Consider the following 22,994-nt stretch of genomic DNA (forward strand, 5'->3'; position numbering starts at 1 on the left):
GCTGCTTTCAAACTGGAACAGTTTTAAGTAGTAGACATCTCAGTTATATGCAGAAGGTTGTGTTTCTTTTTTTTTTTTTTTTTCTTTTGGAAAAGGAGTAAGTAAATACCTTATTTGTTTGGAAAGATAATACTCTGGTTAGGTAATCTGTTGTTTTGGAGGATCTTGCTTTTATTAGGGAAAACAGCGTCTGTATCTCTCCAGCTTAGCTGTTTGCAGGATACTTATCTCTGCAGTGTCCAAGAGCCAAGCATGATCATTAAGACTTGTGCGGAATGCTAACATCTTTAAATCCTAAATGAGAACCACATTATGGGGTAAGTTCAATTTCATGTCATAGTGGGAAAACTAGAGGCTTGCTGAAGATGAGCTGGGTATTGAATCCAAGCTGTATTAACTTTGCTGGGATTTTTTTTTTCCCCTTTTAACTTTCTGTTTATTAGACACTTTAGCTAGGTTATTAGACACTTGATAGGTTATAAAGCTTGAGGAGGGGGAAAAACGATATAATAAACCAAGCAGCATCAATAGAGTGGAGAGCAAAAACCACCTGCCACTCCACGAGCTGCTGCTGATGAAGGGTACAAAAAGAAATGATTGACACCGGCATACAAACACACGCCCTGACTAGACACAGCAATATAGCTCAATAGCAAAGTTATAGCCTGTGACGAGATGAAAGAATACAGGCTTTAAAAGTAAAACACTTTGTGAACATAAACTCCCCGTCTCTTGCAGCGAGTCCCCGAGGAGCAACAGCGTGCCCTGTGCCCCTCCTGCACTCCTGCTTGCCGCAGATCCAGCCCAGCAGGCTGCAGGCAGGTTCAGACAAGGTCAGAGTGTCTGGCTGCTTGGCAGGAGCTGGCCTTTCTACAAACTTAATAAATGGAGTCCAGGTGCAGAAGATATTATTTGCAACTATGTCCTCCATCGTGCCTGTAATGTTTTCCATTGCCTGGGCCGTAGCTCCCAGGTTGTATTAGTCTCCTGCTGATCGGAAAGGGGTCTGACAATGAACAGTTGCCAAGAGAAGGAACTTAATCGAATTAGAATGCATAAAAATTAACACATTTCCTAAAAACATACCGAGAATCCAGCATTGCATGCAGCTGCCTAGAGCAGAGGTCTTGAGCACCCTGCACATAGGCTGGAGTTTTACTTCTTTGTGGGCCATATGGCATGCGAAGCTTGAAAATATGCTTACTTTAGAAATAAAAAGCTGCTCATCCACCTGGTTACAAAGCCAATCTTTAAAAGCAAGATAAGCACAACAGATGAAGAGTTCTCTTCCTTATGTGAAATGAGAGCTCTGGGAAAAATTAATTTCTTCCCACTTTTTCCTCCTTTGCACTACAGTGCACAAGGGTGTTCACTCTGAAGCCTAATGGTGATACAAATCTCTGTCAAATTTACCAGTTTTTATCAAAAGAACTAGGAAACAAGAAAGCAATATAAGACTGAAAGAGACCTCCTAAATCAACAAATGCATTTCTCTACTGTCACCAGTAATGACCTATCTATGATATGACTGGTTAAGCCTAGTTTGATCATGAGTTGAGAAATAAATGAAGCTGCTGAAGGAAAAAGTGGGACTTGCTGATGGGAAGGAAATTCAGAAACAAGAAAGTTAGGACTGGAAAAAAGAAGCAAAGAAGGAAAAGGGAAAGGAGAAGGAAAATAATAACAAAATAGAGGAACAGTGGGAGAAAGAAAGAGGGTACCAGAAAAATGGGAACAAATGGCCAAAATACCTAAGGGGCATACTTTCTTGCAGGTGGTAATCAGTATAACTTAAAGAACTGCTGGTGACAGCTATGAGCCTTGTTATTGCATCTGAGACACATGCCAGTTCTGATTGTAGTATAGCTTCTTCCATAATGTTGTCGCTATTGTATAAGAAATATCACTTCTAGAATACACTTAAGGTAGTGCAGGGTCATAAATTTCTGCTTCACACTTAAATTAATCTGCCTATCAATGTAAGTATTTGTAGTCACAGTACATATGAATTTTCTTATGATAGTGTTTGCTTCTGGGAACACGCGACTTGGGGAATTACAAAAAAGTGCTGTTTTATCTTGAGTTAAACAGAAAGCAATTCTTAACTGTACATTCGGAGACACAAATAGTGTATTTGCACAATTAATCACATGCAAGTTGTGTCTAGTTATGGAACACAAGTCTGTATGTGCCATTATTTCTTTTCCTGACTGGATGAATTGTGCAGCTAGTCAATGTGGGTCAAATTCTGAGTTATAATAAGCTATGTAACTTCATCTCTGTGTTGCCCAGTCAAAGACACAAAAACCTACCATGGGATTTAGACGTCTGGCCCACTCTGTATTCAATTGAGACTTTTGCAAGATACAATTTAGTTGGATTTTTGAACAATTTTCAGCTTAATATCAAACTTTATTATTGGCTCACTCATATGGCAAATACATGGGAAGTTGTGAGTGACTTCAGATGAAATAAGTTATCCTATTAAATTAGTCATCCAGAAGTGTTATGAAAACAATTTATTTCTTGAATATTTGCTTTCAACTAGCCAATCAATGCTCTAGCTTTCTATGGATTTGGGGCAATTTTTTGCAGAGCCTGGCCACAGCACCTAAGTCACCAATAGCGTTATCATATGCAGAGCGGCTGGTAGGCTGGTCCCAGCAAGCTGCTTTCCTGTGCAAATTGCTCAGGACTTGAAACTGTCTCCTGTCACTGCCCCTCATTTCATGTTAACCTTAACTGATGCCCAGAAGGACCTAACTGCAGGGCACTGGAAACAAATGTACCAGAAATCCATCCTCTCGCAGTTTTACCACCAGGCATTAGATATATCAGAGATCATTCTATTTAATTTATGAGGTGTGAGAATCAAATAACCTATATAAAAATTTATGTTGTGTCTCAAGATGTCCAATCAAGATTGAAATATGTCTGGTTAACTTCCAAATAAATTGACTCCTCCAGAGTTTTCTCTGAATTTTTCTCCCAGGCTAGAGTATGATTGAGTTTTATAGGTTTAACATTGTGAAGTAGCACCTTAGAGAGAGTAGACTTGAGATATTTGCCCATACCATAGGCGTATGCTATTGTTTCAGCACCAGTGAGGGGGACTCACTTTAGGGGGTTTATGACTCTGCTTTGTGTGTAATTACTGATTAAATTGGTACCGTAGCAATATTTAAAGAGAATCAAGCCTGATCTACTGACGGATAAAGCCATTGTTGCAGGAAAAATCTGCGAATGAACCCATGCTTTTCAGCCAGCAGAAATTCAGTTGTCATCTTCAGGTTAATTGGGATGGGAGAAAAGGAGATGTAATGACACTTTTGAGTCACATTCTCCCAGAGAGGTGAGCATGGGATGCTGACACTTGTGGATCACCCACTAAGTCAGAGACCCTTCTCCTCAAAAACATAAGCAAAACACCCATGAACGCAAATGGCCTGGCAATGAGCACCCTCCTCCAGTGTACCTCTCGCAGGGAGCCCTGAAAGCTGCTGGGCCACATGCCTGGGAATTGGTGGCCTGGTGGGATCCGTGGGACATTCCTTGTGGCTGGGGTCAGTGCATCAGGCTGCACCGGGCTCTTGTTCTTGCCTGCAGCACTAGTGGCAGAACTGGACATGGCACAGCTTTGTCCAGCCATATACACCAAATGGAAATGAACAGTCCTTCTGGACGTGGGAGTAGGTTCTCACTTTGGTGCCTCTTCTTTTGTTACTGATATATCGCCATGCCTTGAAATGTATATGGTAGCTCTGTTTATGAGTGGAAAGCTGTTTTTTTTCCTTGATGTGCATATAATGCAGTTGAGAGAAAGACAATGTGGAGGAAAGTAGATCCAACACAAGTGATGCTTTGATAGCAATGGGAAGGAGAGTTGTGTTGGCAAGGGGACAGCTTCAGCAAAGCGTTGGTCATGCATACCCTGACTGGGAGGTTAGAGGCCATGTGAAGATTAAGCAGGGGTCTGTTACAAATTCTTCAGTATTGTTGAGCTTAAAGCTGGTTTTTTAAAGCGCTCTTCATCCTCCCCTAGCAGTCACTTGGGGTAATGTTAATCACACCTTACTAGTTGGCCAAGAAATTTATGCAAAGACTGTACTATCTCTTGATTGCTTTTTCTTCTGGAAATCACAAAAGCAAGACTGGACAATTGGCAGAAGAACTGCCAAGTTTTACACTGAAATATTTCCTTTACTCTTAGGTAAATCTGTGGCAGAAGATGTGTTTTACACTGCTGAGAAGGGGAGCGGCTTTGCCTTACGTTTGATGTTGTGTACTGTTTCGGGTTTTGGCTTCCTGATTTTAATGAATTTTGTAGGTTGTGCAAAACAGCCTATGCATAAAGAACAGAAACATCTAAATCTCTGTTCTTTTTGTGAAAATTTACAGCTGGTGATGATTACACTTCCTCAGGGCTGCTAAATCCTGTGGGTGCTCTTGAAAATTATAACAGATTCAACTGACTGTGTAGTAAATTTGACTTATGATTGCACCTATGTTTTCCTTTAGTTTGTTCTAATTCCTGCCCCTCCACTTTGCTCCTTTCATCAGGTCTTGTTTAACTTCGTATTGCCCTTGATTTTTTTCTGGAATAATCTAGCTCTCTTGGCATCAGTCTTCATTAGAAAGGAAAAAAAATACCTAGCACGTCTTACCTAACAACCCCTTTTTTTCCCAGTAAAGGTGAGGCAGGTGGTTTTCTTTTCAGGTCTGCCAATTCTTGTTCTTTCTTCTGATATTGCTTGCCAATGTGGAGATGGCTTTGTGTTGTGAATTCCTCTTTCACAGTTCTGCTCAGAACTGGGTTATGACCACCTTGTTGTACCTAGGTCACCACACAACTATCCATTCAGAATGATTTCCAGTGAAAACTAGCGATGTTTGTTGCTTTGAAGTGTTGGTAACAGCTCTTGTTGAGTTCTTCCAGTGTGTATATGTGTGAGATAGCAAAGGGGAAGAAAACAGATGGAAGAGATGTAGTAGTAGTGGGGAATGTCTGAGTCCACAGCACATGGGTAAGGGAAATGCTGGGAGAAATAATTAGTGCTGTAATCTGATTTGCTAATAATCCATTTATAAAACAGTTATGGTATATACTTGTAGGAATGTGACAGATCATAACGACAAATGATATTACTTCCTCCCCTTCCACTCTGTATTAAGGAACCTAATTACTTGATGGCTCAAGACTTTGTGGGTGACTCATGCTAAAAAGAGTCAGATGCTTACAGCACATAATGGGGCTCTTGAAAAGCTTTCATAATGGTGGTGGGCTTGTGCAACCTCCCTCCCATACATCCCTCTTTGCCAAAGAGTTATTAGGTAATTTAAAATAATTAAAAAGGAAATAATTAAAAGATTTTACACACACAGAAATAGCACTTGCAGCTAATTATGTAAGTCTATCACTTCTAACACTGGAACACTATTACCATTATCAGAGAATTGTGTTTGAATTGTGACGGATAATCCTCTAGTCCCATGTTACCCTCTTGCAAGTGAGAGCTGGTTGTCTCAGTTTTTATGGAAGGAAGGTGTATGGAGCCTGTGCTCTAGCCACGGCTCTGCTGTTTCTGGTCCGCTTTGTTCCCTACAGATTTTGACCTAATTAAAACGTATCAGGGAATGAAAACTCCTTCATCTAATCTAAATGTGTTTGCACAGGGTGTTAGGTTAAATGTGTGGGAGTTCCTACATGTTTGCAGCACCTTGTAGGCTTAGAATGTTAGAGTAACTTCTTGACAGGGGGACTGCAGGCGTGGGTCGTGTTAAATGAAGTGAAGGACAAAATTATCTTATGGTCTTGCTATCAGTAGCATGGACATTGCCTCCATAAATATGGTGATGGGGATATGAGCTAATAATTTATTTCATCAATCAGCAACATAGAGCTACCTTTCATGTGGATAATGGCAGCTGTTTAACGGTGCAAAAAAAATTACATTGTAGTTATATAGCAAGAAGCTAATATTAATATCTTACCCAAATAAAGCCTCTGACACTTTAGGCACTCAGAATCTAATTATTCAGAGTGAAATTAGGGGAAAAAAAGTAAGGCAAACATCTTTCCACCTTTGAAAAATGCCTGTAATATGTCACTGCTGCCTAATCAGAATACCCCTAATGTTGAACAGTCAATAATAGCTTAACGCTAGTTGAAAGGATATGGCCAAATTGTGAAACAGGAGCAGAAATGAACAGTGGTCATTGGATATTTGGATATCTTTACTTTTTTTTTTTTTTTTTTTCCCTACTGGACAGCTGTTAATTATACTACTATTTGTTCCATCTTGCAGGAAGAAGATACTAAGTAGGCATTGGTCACCAGAGGATACTTCTGATTCAAACAAATGCATCTTTCCATGCATTTTTTCCTGTCTATGTCCCCAAAACTGTGAATGAAACATGGTGCTCAGGAGAAGAAATTTTAGGCTGTGACTTTCAAAAAGGTCTTTTTATTTTGGCTGTCTCCAGATCTGATTGCCCCCCAAAATACCCTTTTGGAAGCAGTCTGCCCAGCTGAATTTCAGCAGTCTGCCCCACTTGGCAAAGGATGGACCCAGCTTGGTGTGCGTCTCAGCTCTCGGTTGTCAAGGTCACTGCCCCAGGGGTATTTGCAAGGGTTTAGGGTCCTGAAAGAATTGGTCACCGTAGAAAACTCATATAGCCACTCTAAATTGGCCACTGTAGAAGTTTGTATCTCTCTGTCCCTTGACTGTAGATGAAACACAGGGAAAGGAAACCAGCTTTTTTGAGTGCCTGACTAATTTGCAACATTGGTTGTAATATGGGGTAACAGCATTTACCTGACACATGAAATGCTTTGTGAATTATGTGACAGATAGTGCTTTCTAAAAACTGAGCATTATTGTGATCATGCAGTACTTCAGGAATGGTGTAAGGAGAGACAGTATTAAATACCATCATTAATGATCTAAAAAAAAAAAAAAAGTGAGGAGAGCATGATTACAAAATTCAGAGGATATTGAATTAGGAGGACTATAGAGAAAATGAGATAATAAAAAGAGACCTAAAGAGATTATAAAGGTAGGCAGGGGTTTTTATATAAACGGAGATTCATCCCAGAGAACTGCAGGATAATAAATCTGAGGGAAAATAATCTGAAACACATATCTCCAAGAGGAAGAAGAAACCTGGGAAGCAGTAATTCTGAAAGAAGTAAGATGATAATGGATAGCCAACCAAGCCTGAATTTGCAATATCATAAAGCTGCAAAATGTCCATTGTAATTTTAAGTTGCAAATGCCAAACTATCATGTCACAAGACTGATAATCTTTTTTTGCAAACTGCTTATTATGACTGAATGCAGTTTTTGAATCAGAGCAGTGAGTTTTGATCCATTTAGTCACTGCATACGGTCCTCACTACAACCAAAATCCACTTTATGTGTTTCAAGATGTTTGCCTAAGACTGGTGAGATGCTGTTTTGTTCATGCTACTGGACATGTCATATAGACCCACCATGGTCTTCAGTCACCATCCACTCAGTTGTCTGAAGCAATGTTGATAGCAACCATCACACAATTTCTTTTTGCTTTTCCTTTTGATGGAATGGTTTGTATGTGTGGATGGAGCCCAAAGGGGAAGGAAAGGGAAGACCTTTGTGTAATGTTTTACTGAAATGTGCAAAGAGCAGTTACTGGCAAAGGGTAGGTTGAAAATCTGCCCTTCACTTGGAATGGGCAGTGGGGAACAAGTGGTGTGATTCATGGTGGTTTAAATTAAAAAGTTTCAGCCTGCAATTGAAATGGGCTCAGAGCACACAGGCAGGCTATTACCACACCTCGTCTGAGCAGTGAAAACTCATAAATTTGCAGCAGCTGATGACTTTTGGGTTGCCTTCATCATACCCTCAGTTCCTCGGCCCTGGACCAGCAGTTCTCTGTGCTATTTCCATTGAGCTACGGCAGAGAAGTCAGCAAACTTGTTCCTGTAAAGTAATGTGATCCCTTACATATCCTGAGCTGAGACTACTGGGCATTTTGCAGATGAATAATGACATAATGAACCTGCTGCAACAGGTACTGAGGAGCCAGCACAGTAAGCAGAGGACATTTTTGATACGTTCCCAGTAATGGATATTGCTGAGGAACTGTGTTGCTGCATTGGGTTCCCGTTGTATATTTTTAACCACTGAAATTTTCAGACCCAGGTAGATTATGTTTACAATCTCCCTATTAAATCATCATAAACTTTTAATGCTGGGAATATGACCTGTTCACAAAACCAAATGCAAATAGCAAAGGTTTGGAGTGGTTATTGAAATTGCTGTCAGTGTGAATCATACTGTCTTACTGAAGAAATAAGCTGCTGGATTTAATAAGGCAGAAGTTGTGAAAATGAATATCTCCTCCAAATAAAGCAAAACTAACATTTTACTGTCTTCTGACAGTTGAAATTTATGGTGGCAGCTAAGATATGAATGAAAGTTAAATAGTCCTATTAATTTGATTACTTGTTTCCAGAGCCATCAGACATGTGGAACGTAATATCATGTGGGAAGTGGTGTAAGATTTACACTCGCCTGGGAGAAATCACTGTTCTGTCTCTCAGATTTGATAGGTGTCAGAGGGCCTTTTGAAAATGAATAATAAGAGGACTGAATAATAAGAAAGAGGCTTAGCCATTTAAAACTTTTAAACATTTGGATGAATTTTTAAGCTAATTAGAACAAAAGTTTAAGTGGAAGTTTTGACATATACCTGGAATATGGCAGAAGTGCTCAGCTGAATGTGTGAATTATCTCACACTCACTGGCATTTGCGATAGGTATTTTTAAGGTGCAAAAGATTTTAGGGCCATTCAAATCAGAGGAAATTTGATTTGAGTTTGTGCCTGTATACTTTAATGCTTTCCCAGTACAAGAAAACCCAACCAGGTCAAGACCCTACTGTCCAAGCCTTCTTATGGACCCAAGACATTTTGCATATGCAAGAACCCTCATAACTGATGTCCTTTCAATTTATTTTACATTAAATGTAATAAGCAATTAAATGTAATAAAGTCCTCTTGGCCCGGTCAGTGCAATGGGCCCCAACTACTGTAGTGATGGTCACAAAACTATGCTGATGAAGGGCCCATTTTTTGCCTCACTAATGCCAATGGCAGAACTCCTTGTTGACTTCAGCGGGAGTGATGTTAAACCATAAAGGAAGTTTAAAAAGAAATAACTGTCCAGAACTGGTGAATGGACACTTGTTGAGTTTCATAGAGTCATTTTGGTTTGAAAAGACCTTTAAGATCACCGAGTGCAACCTAACACTGCCAAGTTCACCTCTAAACCATGTTCCTGAGAGCCTTGTCTACACATCTTTTAAACACCTCCAGGGACGGTGACTCAACCACTTCCATGAGCAGCCTATTCCAATGACTGACAACCCTTTTGGGGAAGATATTTTTCCTAATATCCAAGCTAAAATTCCCCTGATGCAACTTGAGGCCACTTTGTCTTATTCTAACACTTGCTACTCAGAAGAGACCAACACCCTCCATGCTACAACCTCCTGTCAGGTAGTTGTAGACAGCGATCAGGTCTCCCCTCAGCCTTCTGTTCTCCAGATTAAACAACCCCATTTCCCTCAGCTGCTCCTCATCAGACTCATGCTCCAGCCCCCTCACCAGCTTTGTTGCCCTTCTCTGTACTCTCTCCAGCACCTCAGTGTCTTTCCTGATGTGACAAATCCAAAACTGAACACAGTTTTGTCTTCTTCTGTTTCGGGGAGCCCTTTCCCTGACCAGTCCATGGAAGTCATGTCTTGCAACGAGTTGCTCCAGGGCACTGTGGTGTGAGAGCTGCATGTGAAGCAGAGTGATGCAAGCCAAAGCCTTTGTCAGAGCCCACATTTCCCATGAAACACCAGCAGTTGCTGCTCAGCTTGACACAGAACAGGGCTGGATTAATCTCTTATTCTTCATTTGAAAGTCTCTGTATTAAAAGACTAAGGTTTAGGATTTTACATCCATTTAACACCTGGCTAAGAATTGAGGGTATGTGTTCAGATATTAATGTGACTAAAAAGATATATGCTTGGGTTAAGGTTATTTCAAAAAAAGAAGCGCTGTCATTAATAATTTTTGGTCAGGAGCTCTGCCCGTCATCAGGAGATAAATCAGCTTGCAGCAGCTGTGACAGCTCTTTAAGTCTGAAGACCGAACAGCTTAATTGGGGAAATGATCAATTCTGAGATGCATAGTCAAGATGACATCCTTGGTGCAGTAAATTCTTTCAGGAATGAACATGAATAAAATGAATATATTTATGGAACAGTGATGTAATTCAGAATCTTGGCTGTTAGGGAGCCTATGCATCTTCATACCTTCTCTGCCCTGTAGCAATTTTCCAAGGCTCCAACCTCAGATAACGGTGAATGGTCTGAAAACTGCCCTAGGTGAATGCAGATTTTATAAGAATGAAGAATCTTTCCAAACACTATGAATGAATAAAAAGTCTACATTTCCCAGTGAGTATTATGAGCTGACTGTACTTGTTTTTTCTACATATAGAGTAAACATAAGTCCTCAAAAACTGATACCCTTGAGTTGTTGCAAAATATTGCCACTTTACAGTGGGAATTATGTGCGCTGTCCCCATCTGTAGAAATGTAGATATTATAGGCAGATACAGGTGTTTCTGTACTTCATGTGTCTGAGCAGCATTTGAAAATCCCAGAGCTTAGTCTTTGCACCTTTTTTATCCAGCTGAGGTCACTTTGAAAAATAAATATGGATTCACCATTTGGGACCTACTAGCCGTCTCTCCCTCCCTGCTCATCTTTGCACCAAGGGGAGCATCCTGCGGCATGTGCTACTGCCACCTGTAAGTACCTTGCACAACAAGGTAAATTTGCTGGGCCAGTCACGTCTAGGTAGAACTGTGTGAACAATGAAAACAGTTTCATAACATGATTTATTTAAAGGGTGTGTGGAATTCCTCACTGCAAAATTTGGACAAACATCTCAGGATTCCTTAGAGATGAGTCACCAGGACTTCTCTATGGTTAGGAGCCTCTTCCCAGTGGTCGTGGGACTGGGGAGAGTGGTGAGGGCAATGCAAGAGAGATGGTGGCTGGCAGTAGATGAGGCAAGTCCCGAGGTGGGTGATGTTTGTGGCGGAAGGACCCTGCCTGTGCAGAAACGGCATGATAAAGAGACTTGCATGTGGTACTGAGGAGGTTGAAAAAGAAAAATATTTGCATGGAGTACTGGACTGATGCCTCTGTCCTGATGTACTGGGGGCCTCACTGGGATTTGTGCAGTTTTTACCATGCCCAGCTATGGCAGCCAGGGAGTTTCAAAGGGGTGTGATTTGTTACACAGAGCAACTAATGATCTGGCGAGTTTTCTGCTGGACACTACATTACATTATTCAGACTCCAGTAGCACTGGCTGCTGGCTGGAATTTACTTCACAAGGAAGGATGGTTCCTATCTGCTTATGTATATCACTGTAATTTCAAATCCTGCACGCACCAAGTGCTTTTTTCCCCTGTCGAGAGTTGCCAGGCATGAGACACACCAGTAGCCCTGGGGGTGCTGTGCCTCACTGCCTGGTCCCTGAGACAGGGCTCATGCAAGAAGGGAACCAGAGCAGGGGCAGGACACTGGGGAACTGCTGCTGCCCAGGGAGGCTGTGGGTGGGCTGGAGGTGGTTGCCCACCGTTTGGTGGTGGTGCTGCTTCTGGTGCTTTGCAAGCTGTTGGTGTTCCTTTTGGTTGTGGAGAGTGCTGGGTACCAACCACAGAAATGGGGTCTGGAGCCTGCTGGGGGTGTACTAAGCAATTTTGGTTTCAAAATAGGTTATTTTCATTCTTGCAATTTGCCATGTGCCTGCACGTTTCCAGGGATGACCAAATGCTACAGCAGCCATTCCTAAGTTTGGATCAGTGACTTTATGCAGAAGAAATGGCTTCAGGTTACATGAAGAGCATCCCTTCATACACAGGTTCTTGACTAACCTTGCAGGTTCCCACTGAGCTGTTAGAGTGAATAAAGCAAGAGGCCACATGAAAAGCACTTTCATATTGACATAAACTAGAGAAGACCAAGTGCTCTTACTGTGTGTTTCGTCAAAATAATTTTCATGCTGAAGTTTAAGCCACATAGCATAAATATGTCCAGCTAGCAGGCAGTGATCATGAAGCACATACTGGAGTGGGTGACTCAGGCCATCAAAAGAAAAGCTTTAACCATGAACTGTGTGAACTCTAAGGAAAATCTCCAGCTGAGCTAATATAATGTATTGGAACTGACTTGGATACCTTCCCATCTGTGGTGCACTCTAATGAAATCTATCCTCTCCCTCTCTGAATGTACGTGTGTGTGAGTGTGTACATAACAGATATAGGGCAGTGAACTCCCTAGGATTAGCTAATGAAAATAGCACTGTAAAATGAATTGAGCAAATCGATACAGCTGGAATTTTGAGCACTGTGACGAATGCACCAACGTGAAACTCCCCCCTCCCATTGCAGCCAATATTTTATGTGCAAGTATGTGTTACAAACTTCTAAAATGAGACTGCTATTTATTTGTAAACTAAAATTGACTCAGGGCAGATGCGTGTGCTTAGGGAAGCAAAGGAGGAGGAGCTCTTCAAGTAGTAGAAGATGGGACAGCCCTTGGGAGCTCCAGGTCATGCTTGCCATTAGAAGGAAGCCCAAAGAGACCTTCCTGAGCAATGCTATTGTGAGGAACTAGGTTCAAATGTATGAAATAACACAGGGGTTGAAGGAGATTAGGAATTTTTTCTGGGATCCTTATTGCCTTTCTGACCCCTCTGAGGCTTCCAGCCCAGTTGTAAGAGCACTGGGGCAGTAAAGTTACCTGCAAAAAGAAAAGGCTGTGGATGGGTAGAAGAAAAGAGCCTGAGTGCCTTAACATAGTCTCACCTTCTGAAGCTTCATAAACACATTTCCCCATTCCCTCCAATGCTGCAGGAACCCTCCCCTAGGGGAATGCAAAGGAAGTTTAAACTTGCTCCAATTCAGGAGGAATTTTTCATCTTTCATGCAGGATAAGTGAAACATAATTTGAAATGTGAATGTCATAATTAAGTCTAATTATTTTACCATACTTTTGCCTTCATTAGACATTGTGTTTGTAATAATTGCTGTAATCAACCATATGGTTAGTATTAACTCCTTAACTACATGGGGGCAGATGATCGCTGCAGGAGGAATAGATGACTTCCACGTCTGGAGGTGTCACGCTGAGTCCTGTCACCCAGAGAGCAGCGGGGGGTTGGCTCTTCTTCACCTCTCACAAATGAGCAGGAGAGCAAGGTTTCAGACGCTTTACATAGCTGAGCAAGTTCAGAGGACATGTAAGCCCCAAACCTGTGCTTTGGGTGTATCTGGCTGTTACCACTCAAGATGCATCTGTGTGGGTGCTCCTCTTTCCCAGGGAGCAAGGATGGGGAGCAAGGTGAGTTGGGGCAGCATCACTGGGCAGCTCCTTCTGGCCCAAAGCTGGGCACTTTTGGCAGGCAGACTGTCACAGTTTAACACAAGTATGAAGTGAGCCTGTAGAAAAACTTCTCCTCTGTGCATTAGTGTTTATGGTTATCCTCAGCACCAGCTGCAACCTTATGCCATCAACTATAATTTCAAGGAGCCACTAGCATCTGTGTGTGTAAAAATGGTATTTACCAACTAATTCTCTTTTTCCTGGCTTGCTAATAATTCTGTCATCTTGTTCCTAATGATTCCATTCTCAAATTATTTTTTACAGTTATATTATATAAAAAAATCCAGATCAAGGATACTGTAATTGCTGAGGATTGTAGGATATATGTTAATTTTTCTTTTGTAGTATGCCAGGCTGCCAGAATCAGTTAATCAAGTGTTTTATCTTTCTGTATAACATTTGCAATGTACAATACTTACTGAGTAAAATCTCACCCGACCTATTATTAGGTGCCTTGTATTTTCACTGATCTCACCATAAATGGACTTTGATTGGCTATAGGGCAAACTGTAGGGCAAAATTGATTCTTACTGCTATTTTCTACCCAAATGTTTAACCCATAAGTTGATTTCTTCATTCAGTTTCCTTTATTCTGTTTCCAAGAAAGCAAACAAAGAGATATATTCACTCATAGAGCCAACAGTCATGATGACCAGAGCTAATCCATGACCTCTTCAGAAGCTGCTTTAGTGGAGATGCAGCAGGTTTGTTCAAAAGCTTTCTCAGCTTCATGGTGGATTTGGTGGTCAAAGCCAGAAGAAGAGGAAATGCAAAGTAACCCCAGTTCCAATTGACCTTACTTGAAGCTTGTGCTGATGAACACCTGTCATACACATTTGGCTGGCACTAATAAGGAATTATTTTAAGCTTTGCATGTCAAACCTGGACTTCAGACATATACTAGAGGTGGGGTGATGGGCCCATTGTCACAATTGGGGATCTTTGTCTCCCTTGTGATTTCTTTCCTTCTGTTAAACAACATCATCCTCCTGATGCAGGCAGGGGAAGGTTTCAAAATCCCTGGTGGTGAAAACTGCCTCCTGCTTGCATCTTGTCCCCACAATCTGAGACTGCCCTGAGCTGCGGGAGGTGACAATGCATGCACCTGTCAAAGGATGATCCTTTTGTGCCAATGGAAAGGGATTGAAGGGGGGAATTCAGCTTACGACAAAGATGAGCTGGGATGTTAACTTTACAAGAGATTAACAATTTGTTCCCTTGGACCCTTGGAGGTCCTGTTCCTTTCCGAGTTTGGGGAGGCAGGGGAGACAGCACATCTACATGCATCCTTTCTTTCAGTTAATGGCAGTGACACCAGCATTTGGGGCAGAGAAATTAATTACTTAAATAAGCTTTGACAGACCTTCTGCAGAATTGAAATTGGTGATTTCCAAGAAATTTTTGCCCTGGATTTATGCTAGATTTTCCTTCTGGATAATTCCTTGAGAAAATGGAAGGTGAAGAGAGATTTTTGGTGTCTTCTATAAACAGGCCACTTCCCAACCACTTCCCAAATCCCTTCTTTGTGATTTATTGTGATTTATAAGGAGAGTAAGTGGGACCTGTATCCACTGTGGGAAAGAAAATGGAGGAACTTGTTTTGTAGTGGATATAACATAGTGGATATATTATTGCTCCTAATTGCAAAGGTAGTGAGTGGGATGGGGACACCTTTTCATGGGAACACAAATGGGGAAGGTGCTTTTTTCAACTGTGTCGAGATAAAACCTCAAGCACAGTCAATCTGAAAGGCAGCAGAAAATCCGTGGCTGAATGCTCACAGGGCTTGGGCAGCCTTTGGAGCAGGCTTGTCTCTTACAAAACATGCAAAGCCCTACCAAGCACGGAATAACCACTTCATCATTTTAAATGAGGGCTATAAAAAATTACAGTCAGCACATAATAGGTGTTTTGCACCCATGCTAAGTACTGCCAAGAAAATAGTTACCTAAATAAATCAATAAAGTATCATTCCCTCCCAAGGTCTTCCTGTCCCAGTCTCTGAACCTCTCATTTTGGAGGAATACTGAAACCTGTTCATGATTTATTTTGATGAAAGTAAGTATCTCTGCATTATCAGGCAGTAAAAATGTTGTTTACTACTACTCCAAGAGTGTTGAAAAATCCCTCTGAATACACACTTGCATTGTAGCTGCCATAAAAATGTCTACCAGTTATTGGAGCTCCCAAATTGATTTTTTTTTCTTTCCAGAAAACAAAGAGTTCAGCCTGAGACCTGGAAATTGCTTCATAAGAGAACCATCTGTGTAGAGAGAGATGAACTGAGGTATCCTGTCACATACACTGTTCAAGTTTGGTATAAAACATTTCTATTCATGTTCTGTTAGCAAATAAGCCTGGGCTGAGGTAGCAGCACCTGTTTTGGGTTCATTTCCTATAAATCAGTCTAGATGTTTAGTACGTTCCTTGTTATTGGAGCATTTGAAAACCAGTAATACACCTGAAAACCAATTTGCTGGCATAAATGTTCCAACATAGTGGTGAATTTTCGGCTTACACTGGCAGTTATTGGCAGAAAGCAAATTTTGAATTGGCCCTTGTCAAGGTTGATACAATTCACAGTCATACTGTTCCAATCAAGCTATGAAAATGCAGTGTGCAGGCTATGCCGTTGCAAGAGCCAGAATTCTGAATTTTTAAGACATGCAACAAAATCTTTGCACAGGCACTGCATATATAAAATGATTTGTGAAAAACTTCAAAGAGCAGAGACATTGAAAAAAATCTTCATCTGTTTGCAAAATATGTGATTGGGAGAAAAGCTGACTCAGCTCCTGGCTGCAAAAGGCTTGCCCTGCTCGGAGTGCTATTATACCAAGCAGCTGGCACTGCAATGCTACATCGGGGAAAATGCCTTGCACTCTGGGGGGTTGCCCCAGAAACAAACCAGACTGATATCTCCTGCTCTGCTCTTGAGCTCAAAGCTCTTTGGGTGAGTAAGAAGGCAAAGAGGAGGAATGCTGACCTGCTTGACATAGGGGAGTGGCAGACAGGTGTCTCATCCCTGTCTTATCTCCTGGCAGCGATGAGCTCCTGAGGGGAGACACCAAATGACCAGGCTTTGTGGACAACCTGGCACCTTAATAGATTTCCAGGGGCTGCAGGAGTCGTTCTGTTGGGGGCCTGAGCATTTAAGATGAGATTCAGCTTTGTCTTAGTCATCTAAAAGTTACATGTCTATTTGAAGCTACTTATTTAGGCTTCCTGTAGACAGCAACTTTGTAAGACTTGACTTGAAGCTGTGACTTTATCTGGATGGGTTTTCTCAAGACCCCAATCAAGAAATGTGTTTTTGTGGGGATATGGAGAAGACTGGACTTCTGCAAGTCTGAAATAATGAATATTTTTGCCTGCATGGGAAAGGGGACAAACTTGCAGCACTTGTTGGAGCTATGATGAATGAAGGACTGAAAAAGTCAGTCTCATCATTGGAAGGAGACAAGCACTGTTTCTGTGTGCCTTCTAGCTGTCCGTAGGAAGGGTCAGGTCTTAGCATCAGATGCTGGGAGTGGCAGGTAATGGGGGCAGTTCAAAAGATCCATGGCAGCTCTTTTGTCCTTGTCTGGGTGGTCCCACTACTAAGGAGAGGAGAGTAAAGGGGAGGTGGAAGAGCCAGGAAAGGGCAGATTTGCCATAGGAGTTGAAGTGTCTGATATATAAAGAGTGAGTGTCACGAGAATGGAGCCAGGCTCTTCTCGGTGACAACCAATGATAAGACAAGGGGCAATGAGTATAAACTGGAACACAGGAGGTTCCATTTAAATTTGAGAAGAAACTTCTTCACAGTGAGGGTAACAGAACACTGGAACAGGCTGCCCAGGGAGGTTGTGGAGTCTGCTTCTCTGGAGACACTCAAAACCCACCTGGACACATTCCTGTGTAATCTCATCTAGGTGTTCCTGCTCCAGCAGGGGGATTGGACTAGATGATCTTTTGAGGTCCCTTCCAATCCCTAACATTCTGTGATTCTGTGATATACGGCCTTTCACTCATACAGCTGGTGATTCTCTTTTTCAGACCTGGCACAACACTGACTCTGCCATTATCCTCCTTCTCCATTAGCAATATTCCTGCATTGCCTGAGCATAGTCTCTTTTTTAGTAAACTGAAATACTGGTTTGGGGGCAAATGTTAGTTGGGGTTTTTATGTTCTATGTACCTTGTGTAACTCCGAAGTCCCCCTTTTTTGCTAAACTTACATATAAACCCAGTATTTTTGGTTAAGTTCTTAATTTTTACATCCTGAATAAACCTTTCTTGTTGATGTATGCCTTTATGTTTCTATGTACAAATCTATCAAGACCATCAAGAAATGGTTTCCCAAACAGAATTTATTGCAAAGCTGATTATGTATTAATATATACAAATGACAAATCTAAAATACAATGTCAAAAAGCAAGAAAATGCAATCAAGAATTTATTATTCTCCCATTACTATTCAGCTGGGAAAATAGCTGCTCTGCTTTACCAGAATAACTTCCCCCTCCCAAACCTCACACCCAACCCAGGTTTTTTAAGTAAGTGCCACAGAATGATTTGTAATAAAATACTTTAATATATAATAATTTCAGAACTTCACTGTAATTTATCCATTTCTTTTCTCACTTCTGTACTCCAGAAAGGCTTATTATAAAAATTTATTGTCACACATATACATTGTGTATGTGCGTGTGTGTCCCTAAACTTACTGGTCCATTTTACAGATGCAATAAGCATCTTCTGCATTTCACAATCTTGCATCTTGTTCTATTTTGTACCTGTTTTTCTGACATTGTAGGTAAGACTTCTTCTAGAAAATATTTACACAAGTGCTTCTCCCCAGGAATTGCCTTATCCCAAGCCCAAATTTAACTTAACTTTTTTTTTTTTTTAAATAAAAAAATCAGTTATTTGAATAAAATGCATATAAGAAAAAAATGCAATGCTTTGCTTTTTGCCTTGAAAAGTGATGTTATGACAATGTCTTATCTACTGTATAGTCCCATTCCCATTTTATACCTCAGGGAATAACTGTTCATCAGACCTTTTTCAGATGAAGGACTCATCGTGCTGACCATTTTTACCCCTCATGTTGTGAGATGTTAGGAGGTATGGGAAAATAATTATGTCTTGCACTATCTTTGGTTAGCAACATCACCACATGTTATATTGGAGCCATTATATTTGCTTGCCAGATATTGCTAATTATGGATGTATTTTGGATCAGGCAACTCCTATGTGCCTACATAGCAAATGATGAAACACCTCTCATTTGCAGTGGAAAAGTCTTTACTTTTGGGAAGTCCATGGCAGCCGTATTCCTATTTTTGTCACCAGAAGCTGGTTCACTGCCATATTGTCTAAGGGAATATGATTGTTCTGGGCAAGAGGAACTATGGGAGCAAAATGTGATACACACATGCACACAGGTGCACACACACACATAGACACAAACAAACACACAGATCATATAGCATACATCACATACTACACATATTCCTATATATAGTACTATCTATTGGTAAGATGTGTGTGTATTTGTGCACATACACTTATGACCAAACTCTGTGAAGCACCCTGGGCATAATACAGAAATGATCTCCCTGAGTTTCACACAGAAGCAATCACTCTACAAGCACATACAAGAAGTCATTATAATAGTTATGCTATTTATGGAGAAATGTGTAGCTAAAATGTAGGAAAATTATTGTTCTCCATATTCTCACTTTTTTATTGAAGAAACAAATCACACAGTAAATTACATCTGATTTGCATGAAATGCTGCATGCACCTAGAGCTCAGCATGAACCTGGAAAAGACATTGTTTTAATTCCATAGCCTTTATAGTGGTGTTTTTCTTCTTCTTCTCTTTTTTTTTTTTTTTTTAATATGAATTTCTGAGCTATAATTCTTATTTGGCTTCTCTTGTATTTGATAGGCCCTCCTGGGTATAATTTAACATCCACAAATTGCCATGATGGGTGAAGAAAGAGTAATGCCCACTGCCCAAGAGGATGTGGAAGAGAAGCAGGAGGGAGTGCGTGCCTGTCCCATGGCAATGATGAATACTGCCCATGCTGGGAGCTGCTGCCACGCTGTGGAGATGCTCAGAGGGAAGAGAGGCTCCTGGGGATCTTGAAACAACTTGGTTGCATCAGGTGTTTGCCTCCGGCCAAGCCAACGTGCTCAAGCTTTTGGGCTCTCCTTGTCCTCCAGTTTTTCCCCCTTCATCTCTCAGGATTTCACCAGTGAGCCAAAGAGCACTTATTTTCCCATCACAGGTCCCCTGGGGGGTGTGGAGTCCGCAGAGCTGCCTCTTCATGCGCATTGGCTGGAGGACACATCTGGACCAGGTTCATAGAAGGGCAATGTGGCTGGTGTGGTGGTGCACTGACGCTCTTTGACTCCACAGACTAAACAGAGTCCTTGCATATTCATCCTGAGGAAATTTGTTGAAAGCATAGTCTGAGAGCTGTCAACAAAACCTGAGGAAGACTGAGTGAAAATTTGCCATCTAATGGAAAATTAAATTTTTGATAAAGTACTCCTTCATTTTTTGCAATCAATGTGTACTTCCCTTAGACATCCCAGTGTTTCCTCTAAGAAGCGTATGCTTGAATACAGAAACATTTTTGGTGGAGGTATTCTGCCCTGTTCATGCAGTCATAAGTGAACAGGGTGGTTTAGCTGTGCTTTCTCCTCTCTTCTGGGACAGGCCCTTTTCCTTAAGTCATGCAATAGGGGATGGCCCTGTGTCACTGGCATCCAAGGTGGGAAGATGTGGTATGTTAGAAATATATATGTGTGCATGTGCAAACATTGACACAAACTCTTTTGCAGAGCTGTTGCATTGTGTTCAACTTCTCTTTAGAGCCAGAGGATTCAGTGAGGGGCTGCAAGGGTGTGCAACAAGGGGGTGTGAGGTATCAGTATGAAAGTGAAACAGGAGGTGGTAGGGCAAGGGCAGGAGAGGGCAAAGGCAGAAGCCAGTAGGGCAGTAAAAACCCTTTAGCCTCTTCTATCGTCTTGATCTCCTTCCTCTCTGTTAAGTCCACATCTGACAGTGCTTCCTGGGAAGTACAACTCACTTGATTTTTATTTTCTTCTCTTGGCTAAGCTTTGATTCACCATTCATTCTCTCAAAAAAAGCCCAATACCTCAGGAATCTCCTACCATGTGAGGCGCAATCTGATGAGAGAACTTAAGTTATAGAAGAGAAGGGGAGCATGCAGTATTAGGCCTGTGCTCCAAATTAAAGTATTTTGGGTTTGAGTGACTGTTCTCCACAGTTAATTGTTGCTAAAAGATCCCAGTTTTCTAGACAATGGGTTCTTCAGAAAAACTGTTTGAAGAAGCACAGCAAAAAAACGAGAGTGGACAGAAGAATTTCAGCTAAGCTGGTTAAATAAGCAGTGATATGAAAGGCAAATTGGGAGAATGTAAGTACAAGAGAAGGAGGGTTTTATTTTCTAATTCAGCAAAGTACTTAAATGAAAGTCTCAAATGATATCCTAGATGAGAGTCTTGGTAAGGTATTTAAGACATACAGTTGTAGGATAAAACCAAATAAATAAACAGCTTCTCAAAGAGTCTTTCTCTTGGGGTTTTCAAAATAGGACTGCTTTTGTCATAATCCTTACAAAAACACAAAAGCAGCTTGTGTAAGTTAATAATTATGCTTCAGGTCTCTGGGTTTTTTTTTGGGGGGGGCTGGTGCATGGAGAGCCCAAGTTTCCCTGACTTAGCACATGAGCACTTTCTGATCTGATCTCTGTTTGGCAGTGGGCTCCAGCCCTTGTGTGGCTGTCAGCAAAGTTTGTGTCCTTCAGCCCTCCTGATGGTGACAGGCCACTGCAGTGCCTGGGCTGTAGCTGTTTCTCTGTGTGACATTGTGCCAGGAGGCTAAATCTGTCCCATGCCCAGTCTTGGTGTTGAAATGGAAGTACAGTGGGCAGTGCCTCACAGTCAGCGATATTTTAAACAAATAACACCTTTTTCTTTTATATGGATTTTTTCTGAGGGAACTTACATACTTGGTTTGCACGTGGAAGTGTTAAGATAATTTTTGTGTGTATGTGAGCACACGTGTAAGAGAGAGAGAAAGCTCCCCATCTAACCTTAGAAATTTTTAACCAGGTATTCTATACTTCCTTCTTTAATGTTGCTGAAAGTGTACTGTGTCTTGCTAGAAAAACTATTCAGTATGCTTAAGGACTTAGAAAATAATCTCAAAGTCTATCCTTCAAGGGTGTGATCTATTGCTTGCTTTTACCTGCAGGCATAGAAATAAATACCTATTACCTGTGGATATTTATACCCTCTGAATTCCTGCAAAGAGCCAGTCCTAATTTCAGCAGCTCTGCTGGGGTGAAGCTGATGCCTCTAACTATCCCTTGCATCTGCTGAAAAGTACTACAAGCAACCACTTCAGGGTTGTAACTATGATCATGCAATTATTGTCACCTGTCTGCAGAAAAAAAGTGCCAAAACAAGCATATTGAGAACAGTAATGTGATCTGGAAAGTCTAGAGATTGCTGCAATAACCTAGTTTTGAACATATTATGTGATTTTTTTCACATGGATAATATTAATACCCAGACACATTTTTCATTATCACTCTCTAGCATTTCTAGAGAGTGATGCCAGAGTTACTATGTATATATCATCCCTTGCTCTTGCATATGATAACTGTCATCAATACTGTATTTGTGGAAATATCAGAAATTCATAAATATCAATTAATTAATAGCTATGATAACATCCATGTTCAGGTGCATACTGGCTCAGGAGTGGTGAATCACTCAGATCTCTCCTCTCTGGATACTCTTTGAGTGGCATGTCCAGAGGGTGGTTTAACAAGGCTACTACAGCAGCCCCTTCTCCATATGTCTGTCCTGTTCTAGCAGAAAGAAAGGCTGCGGGAACAAGGTGCTTTGCCCTGCTTTGCAGCTTGGTGGGAAGGAACCTGAGGAGGTGACTAAAGCCAGACCTACACAGGACTCTCATGAGAGTGAAGGTAAAGTATGACATTCATAAAGGTGTTCATTTTATGATGCTCGTATTATGATGTTCATAAAGAGTGTTTGTGCATCTTTGCTGTTCTGTATCAGTTTGTCCATGGTCTGGAGGGAATTTTGAGGCTATAAGCTGAAATGGGGCATAAAACTGATCTAGGTTAAATATATTCCCTTACCCACCTTGCATTTTTTTTTTTGCAAACTTGGTTAAGCTCATAATCCCAGGTCACCATGTGCTCCCTCACACTGTCAATGTGATTTAGGGGACAAGGATCTGTGAGTGTAGATAGGAGTGCAGAAGGAGCATTGGCTCCTGACCGCTCCTGAAGGAAACCACCATGGATCAGATTCGTCCCTCTTGCACTTGTTGAAGTCTAGACCAAGTGTATTGCAGTTGGCAAAGGCTGGCCTAGCAGACAGCTGAAATGATCTCATGTCAGAAGTTGCAGGATTTGACAGGAATTTTCAGACCCAATGCAGGG

At 41.3% G+C, this 22,994-nt stretch overlaps 1 long non-coding RNA gene across 1 annotated transcript in view; it reads left to right on the forward strand.

Annotated features, from left to right (window-relative positions):
- LOC110362793 (uncharacterized) overlaps positions 1 to 22,771 on the forward strand; it is a 55,814-nt gene extending 33,043 nt beyond the window's left edge. Inside the window, exons 2-3 of the long non-coding RNA XR_010471422.1 lie at positions 15,707 to 15,781; positions 19,433 to 22,771. This is a non-coding gene — a long non-coding RNA (uncharacterized LOC110362793). The remainder of the gene's footprint in view (positions 1 to 15,706; positions 15,782 to 19,432) is intronic.
- Positions 22,772 to 22,994: the final 223 nt, after the last annotated feature.

The sequence above is a fragment of the Columba livia genome, chromosome 3, assembly GCF_036013475.1.
Source record: "Columba livia isolate bColLiv1 breed racing homer chromosome 3, bColLiv1.pat.W.v2, whole genome shotgun sequence".
Classification (NCBI taxonomy): Eukaryota; Metazoa; Chordata; class Aves; order Columbiformes; family Columbidae; genus Columba; species Columba livia.